Source organism: Cryptomeria japonica, chromosome 10, assembly GCF_030272615.1.
Source record: "Cryptomeria japonica chromosome 10, Sugi_1.0, whole genome shotgun sequence".
In the NCBI taxonomy this organism is placed as follows: Eukaryota; Viridiplantae; Streptophyta; class Pinopsida; order Cupressales; family Cupressaceae; genus Cryptomeria; species Cryptomeria japonica.
The window spans coordinates 755,628,961-755,639,232 of NC_081414.1; the positions used below are offsets into that span (position 1 = coordinate 755,628,961).

The 10,272-nt window shown below is 31.6% G+C and overlaps 1 pseudogene; it reads right to left on the reverse strand.

The window, feature by feature from the left end:
- Nucleotides 1-7,097: 7,097 nt before the first annotated feature.
- LOC131076826 (ubiquitin-conjugating enzyme E2 8-like) lies at nucleotides 7,098-7,619 on the reverse strand (annotated as a pseudogene).
- Between the last annotated feature and the right edge of the window lie 2,653 nt (nucleotides 7,620-10,272).

Here is a 10,272-nt window from a genome sequence, read left to right on the forward strand (position 1 = left end):
TAATGCTACAAAAATTAAGGCCATAGCCATTATCAACAAGGGTTCCTCTTATAAAATTACCATTAATAAAGACAACAATCATAAGAGGATCATATTGATGTTGAACCTCATGAGCGGGTAACTCATCTTGTGTAAATATAATTTGAGCTTTAGGTGTGTTCATGGAGTCAATCAAAGAAGACACATTATTAGTTATCAATGTAGGTGGGACATCTAAAATATTTAAATAATCTTGTAAAATTCCATGATGCATGAAGGGTGGGTGTAGGAAGTTGGATCTCGATTCCATGGAAGTCTGGGAGCAAAAAAGTTTGCCGCTAGAAACGAGTACCCATTTTTTAATAAATTGACACCTGTTTAGCTTTGGGGCCCTGGAGTATAAAAATAAAATAGGTGCACATTTTGAAAAATGGGTGCCCATTTAGGATCAAACCACCATAGAGAAACAGGTGCACGATTTTTAGAAAAGGACACATGTTTCTAAAAATAGGTACCCATTTCTAAAACGGGTAAACATTTCTAAAAACATTTACCCTTTTTTAAAAATGGGTACACATTTCTAAAAATGGGCACACGTTTCTTAAAATGCTACAAATTTCAAAATGAGTGCCCATTTTTTTAATTTTAAATAACGGGCACCTGTTTCATTAAAGATCGAGCAAGAAACACACCTTTGCCTCAGTTTTGGCTTTGGGTTAGGGTTGGTGGGATGAAGCCTATGTTTGGACCTCCAAAAAAATGGCTAAGGCACTGGAATACCACATTTCTGTCTTGTCGTAATTTTTTGAAGGTCTTCCTAATCCTATTTTTTATGAAACGAAAACCCATTAGAGTTCTCACTGTCCTTATTTTAAAAATGTAAATTTCATAGTGATATGATTATTTTTACTATTTTTGTATTATTTATTAATCAAAAGTGGTACCTAAATGTAAAATAGCGAGGTTTAGTAAAACTTTAATAATTTTTTTCTTTTTAGGTTTTTTGGAAAATAAATTATATGACATCAATCTAAATACAATTCTTTTCAAGATTAATAAATATGAAATTTTCATCAAATTTGTAGGATACAAGGTGCTTGTGGAAGAATAGGCTAGTAAGTAGGAAGTAAAGAGGGGATAACTAGAGGAGGATTAGGTTGCCTACTTTTCTTGTATGATACGTGTGAGCAACTAAATTATATCTGTCTTGGCTAATCTGTTTAGCATACTCATAAGGACTCTTGGTAGGATATCCTCGTTGCATAATAATAACTATTTTGTTAGAAGTGAAAAAGAAATCATTATTATAACCACCTTGAACCACAAAGAAAGACTTGTTAAGAAGTTGTGAATTTGGGGAGGGTCTAGCACATTGAACCACAAAGAGAGGTTTACTATGAGGTGTTTTAAAGTTATGGTGATTCACATTTATAATGTTAATTAATCTCTTAGATATTTTATCATTGTTTGAATAAGTTGTAGTAGACATGAAATCATCAAGGACATCATCCAAAATATCATAGTCATGACTACTAAATGGTTTGTGTTTTGAATAAAAAGGAGACAATTCATCATAAAGGGGATTGTTATAAATCACCATGTTGCTCGATTTAGAGGATGATTTAATAAGAATGACTTCGCGAGAAGAGACATTCAACTTATCTTCATCATCAATATGAAATGGCATAGTAACCATGATGATTTATCTTTGGTAAAATGTTGGTTTAAGAGGTTTAGGATAAAGAAATTCATCAAGAGCCTCATCAAGTTCTTCCTTACTAAATGTATAATAATCATAAGCAAATGCATCATCATATGAATGAAAATATTGCAAATAAATATCCAACATTTTAAAAATAAAAAGTGCATTTAAAACCTAAAAACACACAATGCATATAACAATATTTTTTAGATTTTTATGTTTTTGATTAAAAAGAAACATACAATTACTAGATCGAATAAAAAAATAGAAATGTAAGAAAGTCAACTCCACCAAAATGTCCTGGATGAACATAGAATCAGGTGTACTAGGGCCTAATCTCGATCGTATTCACATGATGGATTATGAAAGAGCCTAAGGAGGTGATTCACTTTGACTTCCTCTTATGAAATAGAGTCAAGGAATACCTTTAGGGTTTATATTCCTTTCCTGATATGAAAGGGAAATGAGTCAAATGTAAAGTAGTAACAAACTAACCTAATGAAATGTATGAAAAACTAACATAGACTACACTAACAAGCTGATATAGGAATAAAAATGGAACATAGAGTATAGATCTAGTAGAGGAATTTTGATATCCACCTTATATTGAAATTTGACTAAGCCGGACATGGTACTAGGCTCTTTGGTCCCTGTGATTGAACTTAGCCAAAAATTGGAAATCTACAATCTAAAGAGCTCTAAACTTAAATTGTCAAAACCCTATACTCAATTAGGAGAACTATGGTTTTGGGCACTCTAGTCCTTTGAAAACGGTGTTGGGTGATTCAATCCAAGAGGTTTGGGTCCAAATGATCAGTCTAGATCCAACCCCATTTATTAAGACTTTCTGAAAACTTGTGACTTTGATGGAAACCTATACTTGCACCTATGATCAAACCCGAAGGGAGAGGTACATGCCAATCAATATTCTATGATCTCCTTAAATTATTCTTCAATATCTCCAAAGATTCCATTGATGATTAAAAAGGTTGATGAAGACTTGATGAATGATGAATTTGTTGATTGTAGACTCCACATAAACCTACACTTTTACTTCATTGAAGAGGTTATCTTCAATTTCTATTGAATTGATCCTTCAAATGAGGAAAGGAAAGGTTATATATTGAACCCTAACTTTAATTTTTATCATATTCCAACCTAGAATTGAAAAAATTTCACACAAACTGGTAATTAAAAACTACGATACAACCAAATTAAGATCCCAAAATTTTAGGAGAATGGTACCATTCTAGTTTGGCATTTTTTTTTCAAATTTCTAGGGATGCAAGATATTGTGATTGCAAATATAAATCTAGCAAGGTGGGTCAATCTAAGGTGTTTACATGTATGAAAATGTGCCTTAAAGATCGATATTAGGACTATACTAGGATTAGTTAAGATGGAGCACTTAGGGTTAAGCGCCCAATTTTATAATATGTGAATTGATGATAGAGGATATTAGATTTAACTGAATTAATAATTAAAAATTAAAGAAAACTAGAAAATGCAATGTGCAATGCAACACTCTAAGGCAACTACTAATCTAAGAGTGAAATTGGCCAACCTTAATTAAAGGTGTACAATTTACAAAGCTATAGGCCTCAATAAATTTTCACTCTTGTCAAATTGCATTTGATCTAAAAAGGAGAAATAGCCTAAGTTCCTTCTAAAGAAATTAGTGGATAAAGAAAATAAATTCTTTTAAAACTCATAATATTAAGAATTTTATTTTCAAAATTCTAAGAGAATTGCAATAATTTCATGTATACATCATGAACTGAATTATCATTAAATCACATGCCTAATATCTCTCTCAACTTGATTAAATCTATGCTTTGTCACTCATTTTAAAATATTTGATGTCTTTGAGTTTTTAGAAATTTCACATGTTCATGGATTTTAAAAACTTTTAAATGAATTAGTGATTCTCCAAGTTTATCTTTCTTTAGATCTTTAATCCCTTCATCAAAAATTCTAAGAGAACAAGAAATTTATGAAATTTTCTCTTCCTAGAGAAATTCCACAAGCACAAGGAGTTTAAATTGTTTTCTCTTTGTAGGGGAATTCCACATGGACAAGGAATTTCTAAAATTCACTTCTTTAGGGAAATTTTGAATGGACAAGAAATTTATGAATTTTTCTCTTTTCAGGGATTTGCCATAAGGATAGGGAATTTCAATTTTTTTCAAAATTTCAAGGAAATTCCACAAGGACAACTAATTTATCAAATCTTTTCTTTTTAGGGAGATAGACAAAAATTTAAATTAGTCTAAAAGGAAGGGAGTTTAAGTTCATCAGGAATTTCAATTAGTCATGGATTTCTCTATGAAAATATTAAGTTCCTTGAATTTTTGGGAAAATCCAAAGAACTTTCATACTTTTAAAATTTTACTTGAGTGCTTAGAAGTTTGATCTAAAAAAAGTCTTAAAATATTTCAATATGCTATAGTATCTACGATTTAAAGAATTTGACAAGGATACAAAATATGAGGGAAATTACAGAGAACTAGATAATTTTTGACAGTAGGAAATTTATAAAAGAATCTTTCAAAATAGGGAAATTCCCCAAAAAAAAAACATAATCCCCCCTAATTAGAACTTAAAAATGGATTTTCAATTATTGAAAAACTTTTTCACTTTGGATAAAAATCAACCCATCTAAGCCGAGAAGAATTCAAAAGAAAAAACTCTCAAAAAAACCCCAAGGGGTGAATCTTGAAACAACAAGCCAAAAAAATGCCACAGACCGTTTTTGGAAGATCAATACAATCCTTTCCTCGACGATGTTTTTTTGGTGTAGAATGTTGGGACTAGGGCACTTGGTGTTCTTGTCCTCGTAGAGTAGGATTCCTGAAACCCTTGTCCAAAACTTTTGTTCTCAAATTTGAAATTAAATTGTTGTCTTTGCAAGTTTTAGGAAAGTCCTCCATAATGAACTTTATTTAATTGAAAATTAAACCCAAAAATGTACAAGATATATATAAAGACAATTTCTCTCCCATTTGAATAGTAATTTATTCAAGCGTTACAATTTAAATCTTATGAGCACAAAATTCATAAATTTAGCACACATTTGAAATGAACGACTTAGGAATTCAATTTTTCATAATCATGATCAATTTTTATATGTTCTTATATGATGAAGGCATGCATAAGCATCAAACAAGAAACATCAATATTTATATGAGAATTCAAGGCAAGGGTTTCATATCAAAGTTATTATTTATAAATTCAATAATTTTCATTAAAAATTTTATTCTTCATTCTTTTTGGGGACAATCTGTCTTTTGATTTAGCACTATTGTATTGAAGGTGGAAAAAAAATACAAGATTTGACTTAAGAAAGCCCTTATATACAACACAATATTTTTTCCTCTTTTCATGTGTTAATATATAGATACAATTATAAAGGATGATAAACAAGTGTAGAGTAGATTATAATAAATAGTCTTATACTTTGAATATACATAAACTCTAGACTATATTTTCCAACCCTAATTCCTAACACTATTGATTGTTTTTTTAAAAGATAGATCTATAGATCCTTTTGATATAGAATCTAAAATTTTATACTAATGAAGACACCCTAGAATAGAGTGTTCTGCTCCCTTGAATAACACCAACAGACTTAAAATTAATAATTGTATTTTCTTTATATCAATCCTCTTAGTAAGTAGATTTCAATATTTTTCCTCGTTCAATCTTTGGAACAAACAGCAAATGCTTTCTCTAGCCTTGTTTCTATTGATTTCTTGTGACCTTTAATTCTCTTCCATCACCTCACCTGACACCATTCATATAAATTTGAACCCCATTAAGATGATTACAATGAACAATGTGGTAGTCTTTCATTAACATGGTTAAAGAAGAAGGCTATTCACGTTGAACAATGTTCATCGTGTTGAGCCTTCTTCTTTAACACATGATTACACAGTGATACATTATTTTTCCCATGGGGTGTCTTATTAATGCCCTATGTCATGCATATTTACTACTTCATCATTTTTGGATTATAAAAAAATATTGATAGCTAAAATATTTAATTTTACATATATTTCTTAATCATATATTTCTCACACATATATCGTTTTCACGTAAATATTAACATGATACACATTATTACATAGTTGGATGGTAGTGCCCAACCTCTTGGTCCTTTGAACTTTCTGCACGTCAAAAAGGGATTTTCTAAGGTACAGTTGCGCATCTATTTTCGGCACACAGAAGAAAAAAAAGGGGAAATTTTATTGGGGATAGGGGTTTTCCTTTAGCTCAAACCTCAATTTTGAAATTAACCAAGTGGTTGAAATAATGTAATTGAAATGGCTTAAAGCAGAAATCCTCCTCTTTGAGGGGATGTTGAATTGATTGAAAAAGAAATGCTTATACCTCCTTGTAAATTTTTTCTTTCCTCCACATAAGACTGAAAAATGCTCAATTGCTATTAAATGCTTGAAGACCTCTTGAATTTTCATATTATTTCAAATGGGAGGAGAAATCCCTCTTATATACTTTCCCGAAGGGAAAATGAATTAATTTTCCAACATGAGGCAAGATGGAGGGGTGTTTCCCACTTCAAATTTGAGATAGGTCAAGGGCTCCAAAATAGGTCCCCATTAGGGAGGACCATGGTGCCACGCTGTGCTCTTGCCCTATTCTGGGGTAAGATCAAGGTGGCAATACATATCTTGGCTGCAAAGAGTCATACCACCATACCTTTTTTTTATGTTCGGGGCAACAAGATTTTAGTAAAACCTTCTTATATTTGTCATTTTTTTAGTTCATTATTTTATGGTTATATAATTGTGTGATTAAGATGCTTATATATGCTTACATTATAACATGCTTTCATACATTAAAAAACTCCAAGTTAAACATGTGTGATTCATATATTTTTTACATGCATATTTTTAATGCTAAGTAGGTCAAAATATATAAGATCATTTTAGGATTCATATGTATATCAAGGTGGGGACAAAATGAAATAATAAAATTTATACACAATTTTATTTTGTATTTTATTTTTTGCCTACCTTTTTTATTGAAATTGTTTCATACATAAAGACATTGACAAATGGTATAATGTCAAGTAAATGTGAAATACTTTGAGATAAGGCCAACTAAATGCAAATGTGTGTGTTGGGATGATTGAAGAGTGTTGTATCTAATCATCAAACAAAGTGAAGTAAAATAACTTATGAATCACTTAAAGGAAATTTATATCACAAATACAATTTACTATTTTGTTTTTGTGAAAGTTTAATTTTACTTCACAAAAGTTCTCATTCATTGTTTAGTATATTTTTTCATTATAAGATGATTCTTTTGTTTTGTTCTTACTTCGAGAAATGTAATAAGATGGTTTATTATACATTTACAAGTTATTTTTCCATAGTTTATTTGTATAAGATGATGTTCAACGAAGGAAATAGATTATTTGGGAGAAAATAGAGAAATAATTTATAAATAATTGATTGGAACAAAAAAATAAGAGAAATAATTTAATTATTTGGGTCCAGTTTCTTGCAGTTGCTTCATACTTTGCCTTATCAGTCTTATACATGTGAGAAATCTCAGGTACAAGAGGATCATCTGGGTTTGGGTCGGTCAATAAAGAACATATTGAATGTAAAACCTTGGATATTGTCAATGCAGGATTCCATTGTTCTTTCAGAATGTCAAGGCAGATACTACCATTTCTATTGATATTAGGATGGTAAACTTTTGTGTAGAATGCAACCTTTGGGGGCTTGAATGGATAATCTGGAGGGGAATGAACAGTGACCAAAAGCACACCCCCTGAATATGGACTATCTCGAGGCCCCATAATTGTAGCTTGTCAATGGAACATATCCTCTGCCACTGGACCTGCACTGCATGATGTGGGAGGATCCTTCTGAAGATCCTTGAGCTCCTAAAGAATCCTTTTGGAAGCCATGAAACGAAAAACCAATAACAGGAGAAACTACTCGAGCTTTTGGGGAAAAAATGAAACCCTTGTTGGATGAACGTAGGATACCGCAGAACAATGCAAGAAATGAAGACTTCTGTGTTTGTATATACGACTTGATTGTACTTATTAGTATAGAATTGTTTGTTCGATTTGTGGTTAGGTTTTGAATGGGTCAGCTATGGGAGTAGGTTAGCTTTGGTTTTCATGGGTATATTGATATTTTTTTTACATAATATTTTATTTATGTATTTCTAAAAGTAAGTATAATAGTTTTGAAAAATAAAATAAACAAGAAAATATTTTTAATTCAATTATTAATAATTTGAAAATTAAAATAATTAAATTTAAATAATATGATTCAGTTAAATGTGATATTGAAATAGACTAATTAAATAGACAATTTTATAAATTAATTTTTTATTAAACTTTAAAATACTAAATTTCTAATGATAAATTTTAACTTTTATCAAACAAAATAACCAAATCTGTTTAAAGGGCAAACTAACGTAGCCGTCAAAGGTATAAATTTATTCCAAAACGTTCGGAATGCATGCAGACCATCCAGTACAAGGGTTATGAGTCTATAGGAAATTTTCTTTGCACTTCGAAAAGTGTCTGTAAGATTTATTACCGTGTTTAAACATTTAGTGCCATCAAATTTTAGATATTTTAACAGATAGCATTCAAGTTTTAAGTAAGACGAAAACTAGTTTTGCGTTTATGGGAATTCAGAGATCAGGGGATCAAAACAATTGTGACTGAAATTTCGTTAGCAGCTTTTGCTTTTTCGTTTTTTATGTTTCTGTGAAAGATTTTGTCTTTTTGTTTCTTTTTCAAAATTCATGGAGAGACACGCGAGGGTATTTAGGGTTCCCACATATTATGAGGAGTGTTGTATGTCTTGCCTACTGTAAAACCGAATACCATTTCAACTCTGACCTATTTTACTGTAATATAATTTGAAAGCATACCACTTTTAGTTTCTTTAACTGATACCCGCAATAAGAGCAATAGAATGGACCGAATGCAGACTCAAGAGAGTTGATGTAAGATCTTCCATGCTTGTGAGCGAAATCAAATACTTAAAAAGAGAAAGTTTTATGAGCTACTGAAAAAGAAATAATTTACCCCAATAAGCTGCTGCAAACAATGGATGCACCTGTATGTGGTGCAGCAATATCTGAGTCAGGCTTGAAAAGATGTGGGAAGAGTTGTAGACTAAGATGGCATAATTACTTGAAACCTCAATATTAAGAATGAGGAGTTCACAGAAGACAGAATCATCTGTAGCCTATGCCAAAGACTACAGATGATTATGTCGTCTTTTTCTGAGAACTCCCACACTTAACATTATGCCTCAATAATTCACCATCTCAGTCCACAGCTCTTCTACACTTTTCAAGCCTACCGCAAGGATCATATAAATCAACACAACAAACTCAGAGTGCTGGCCTTCAAAGAAGGCAATGGCTTTTGACAACGCCTCTGTATAATTATGCAAACCACAAGAGCTCTGGTGGTGGTGGTGGTGGTGGCTCACTCTGACAGATCTGTAGTTGGCTCAGCAAATACCCAACTGACTGAAATTGGACGGTTGAATTGCGACTTGAGAGTTCTAGATATAGGGCAAGGGAGGCCTAATGGGCATGTAGTAGCAATGATAGAAATTAAATAAAACGGATTTTGTTGAACTGATTGCCATCAGATCTTAGGCAAGGGAGGCCTAATGGGTATGTAGTAGCAATGATAGAAATGAACTAAAACGGATTTTGTTGAACTGATTGCTATCAGATCTTAGGTGTGCATCATTTATAGAGCACTTTAGAAAAGGATGGTTGGGAGGACTAGGGTTAAGAGATGTTGGTATAAATGGTCCATTCAGATTAGAAGGTAGGTATAGAAAATAATAAAATATTGAAAAAATGATTAGATGGATTAATTAAATAAATAAATAAAAATATTTATTTAATTAATTAGAACAATTTTAAGTGTAAGAACCAGCAAACCTCCCACAGAAATATAGTTGTTGGCTTTATAGGGCAAGGGAGGCCTAATGGGCATGTAGTAGCAATGATAGAAATTAACTAAAACAAGATTTGGGATCTCAAAAATCTCCCTCGGAAATCGCAGCAAGTCATTTACACAAGTCAAGTAGGGGTGAGAGAATTGGGAGGGAGGGAGCTTAGAAAAGTAAGATTTTGGGAACATATTTTTTATCAATCTCCAGCGAGAGTTGGTATTGGGTATCATTTTGCCAGTTTGCAAAGTCACCGGCTTTAACAGGCGTGATTCTTCTCTGTCTTCTGTTTGGTTTCTATTTCTCTTGATTTTGTTGGAGTTGAGACTGTCTTAGCCCTTTCCCCTTCACAAAGATGTGATGATATGGAACCTTGAATATTATTGGATATTCTTATTATTATTTAATGTGATAAGCACCAAAATTAGGTTAATCTTAGTTTAAAGATTTGATATTAAAGTTTTCAATTATTTCTGTATTTAATAATTTTAACACTTCATGGTCTTATGCACATGGGGTAGGATGCATATGGGGTAGTTTTATTATTATTTGATATTGTGGACAATTTCATTATTTAAATTCTACATAAATCCTAATCTTATCTTACAATGTACCACTTAA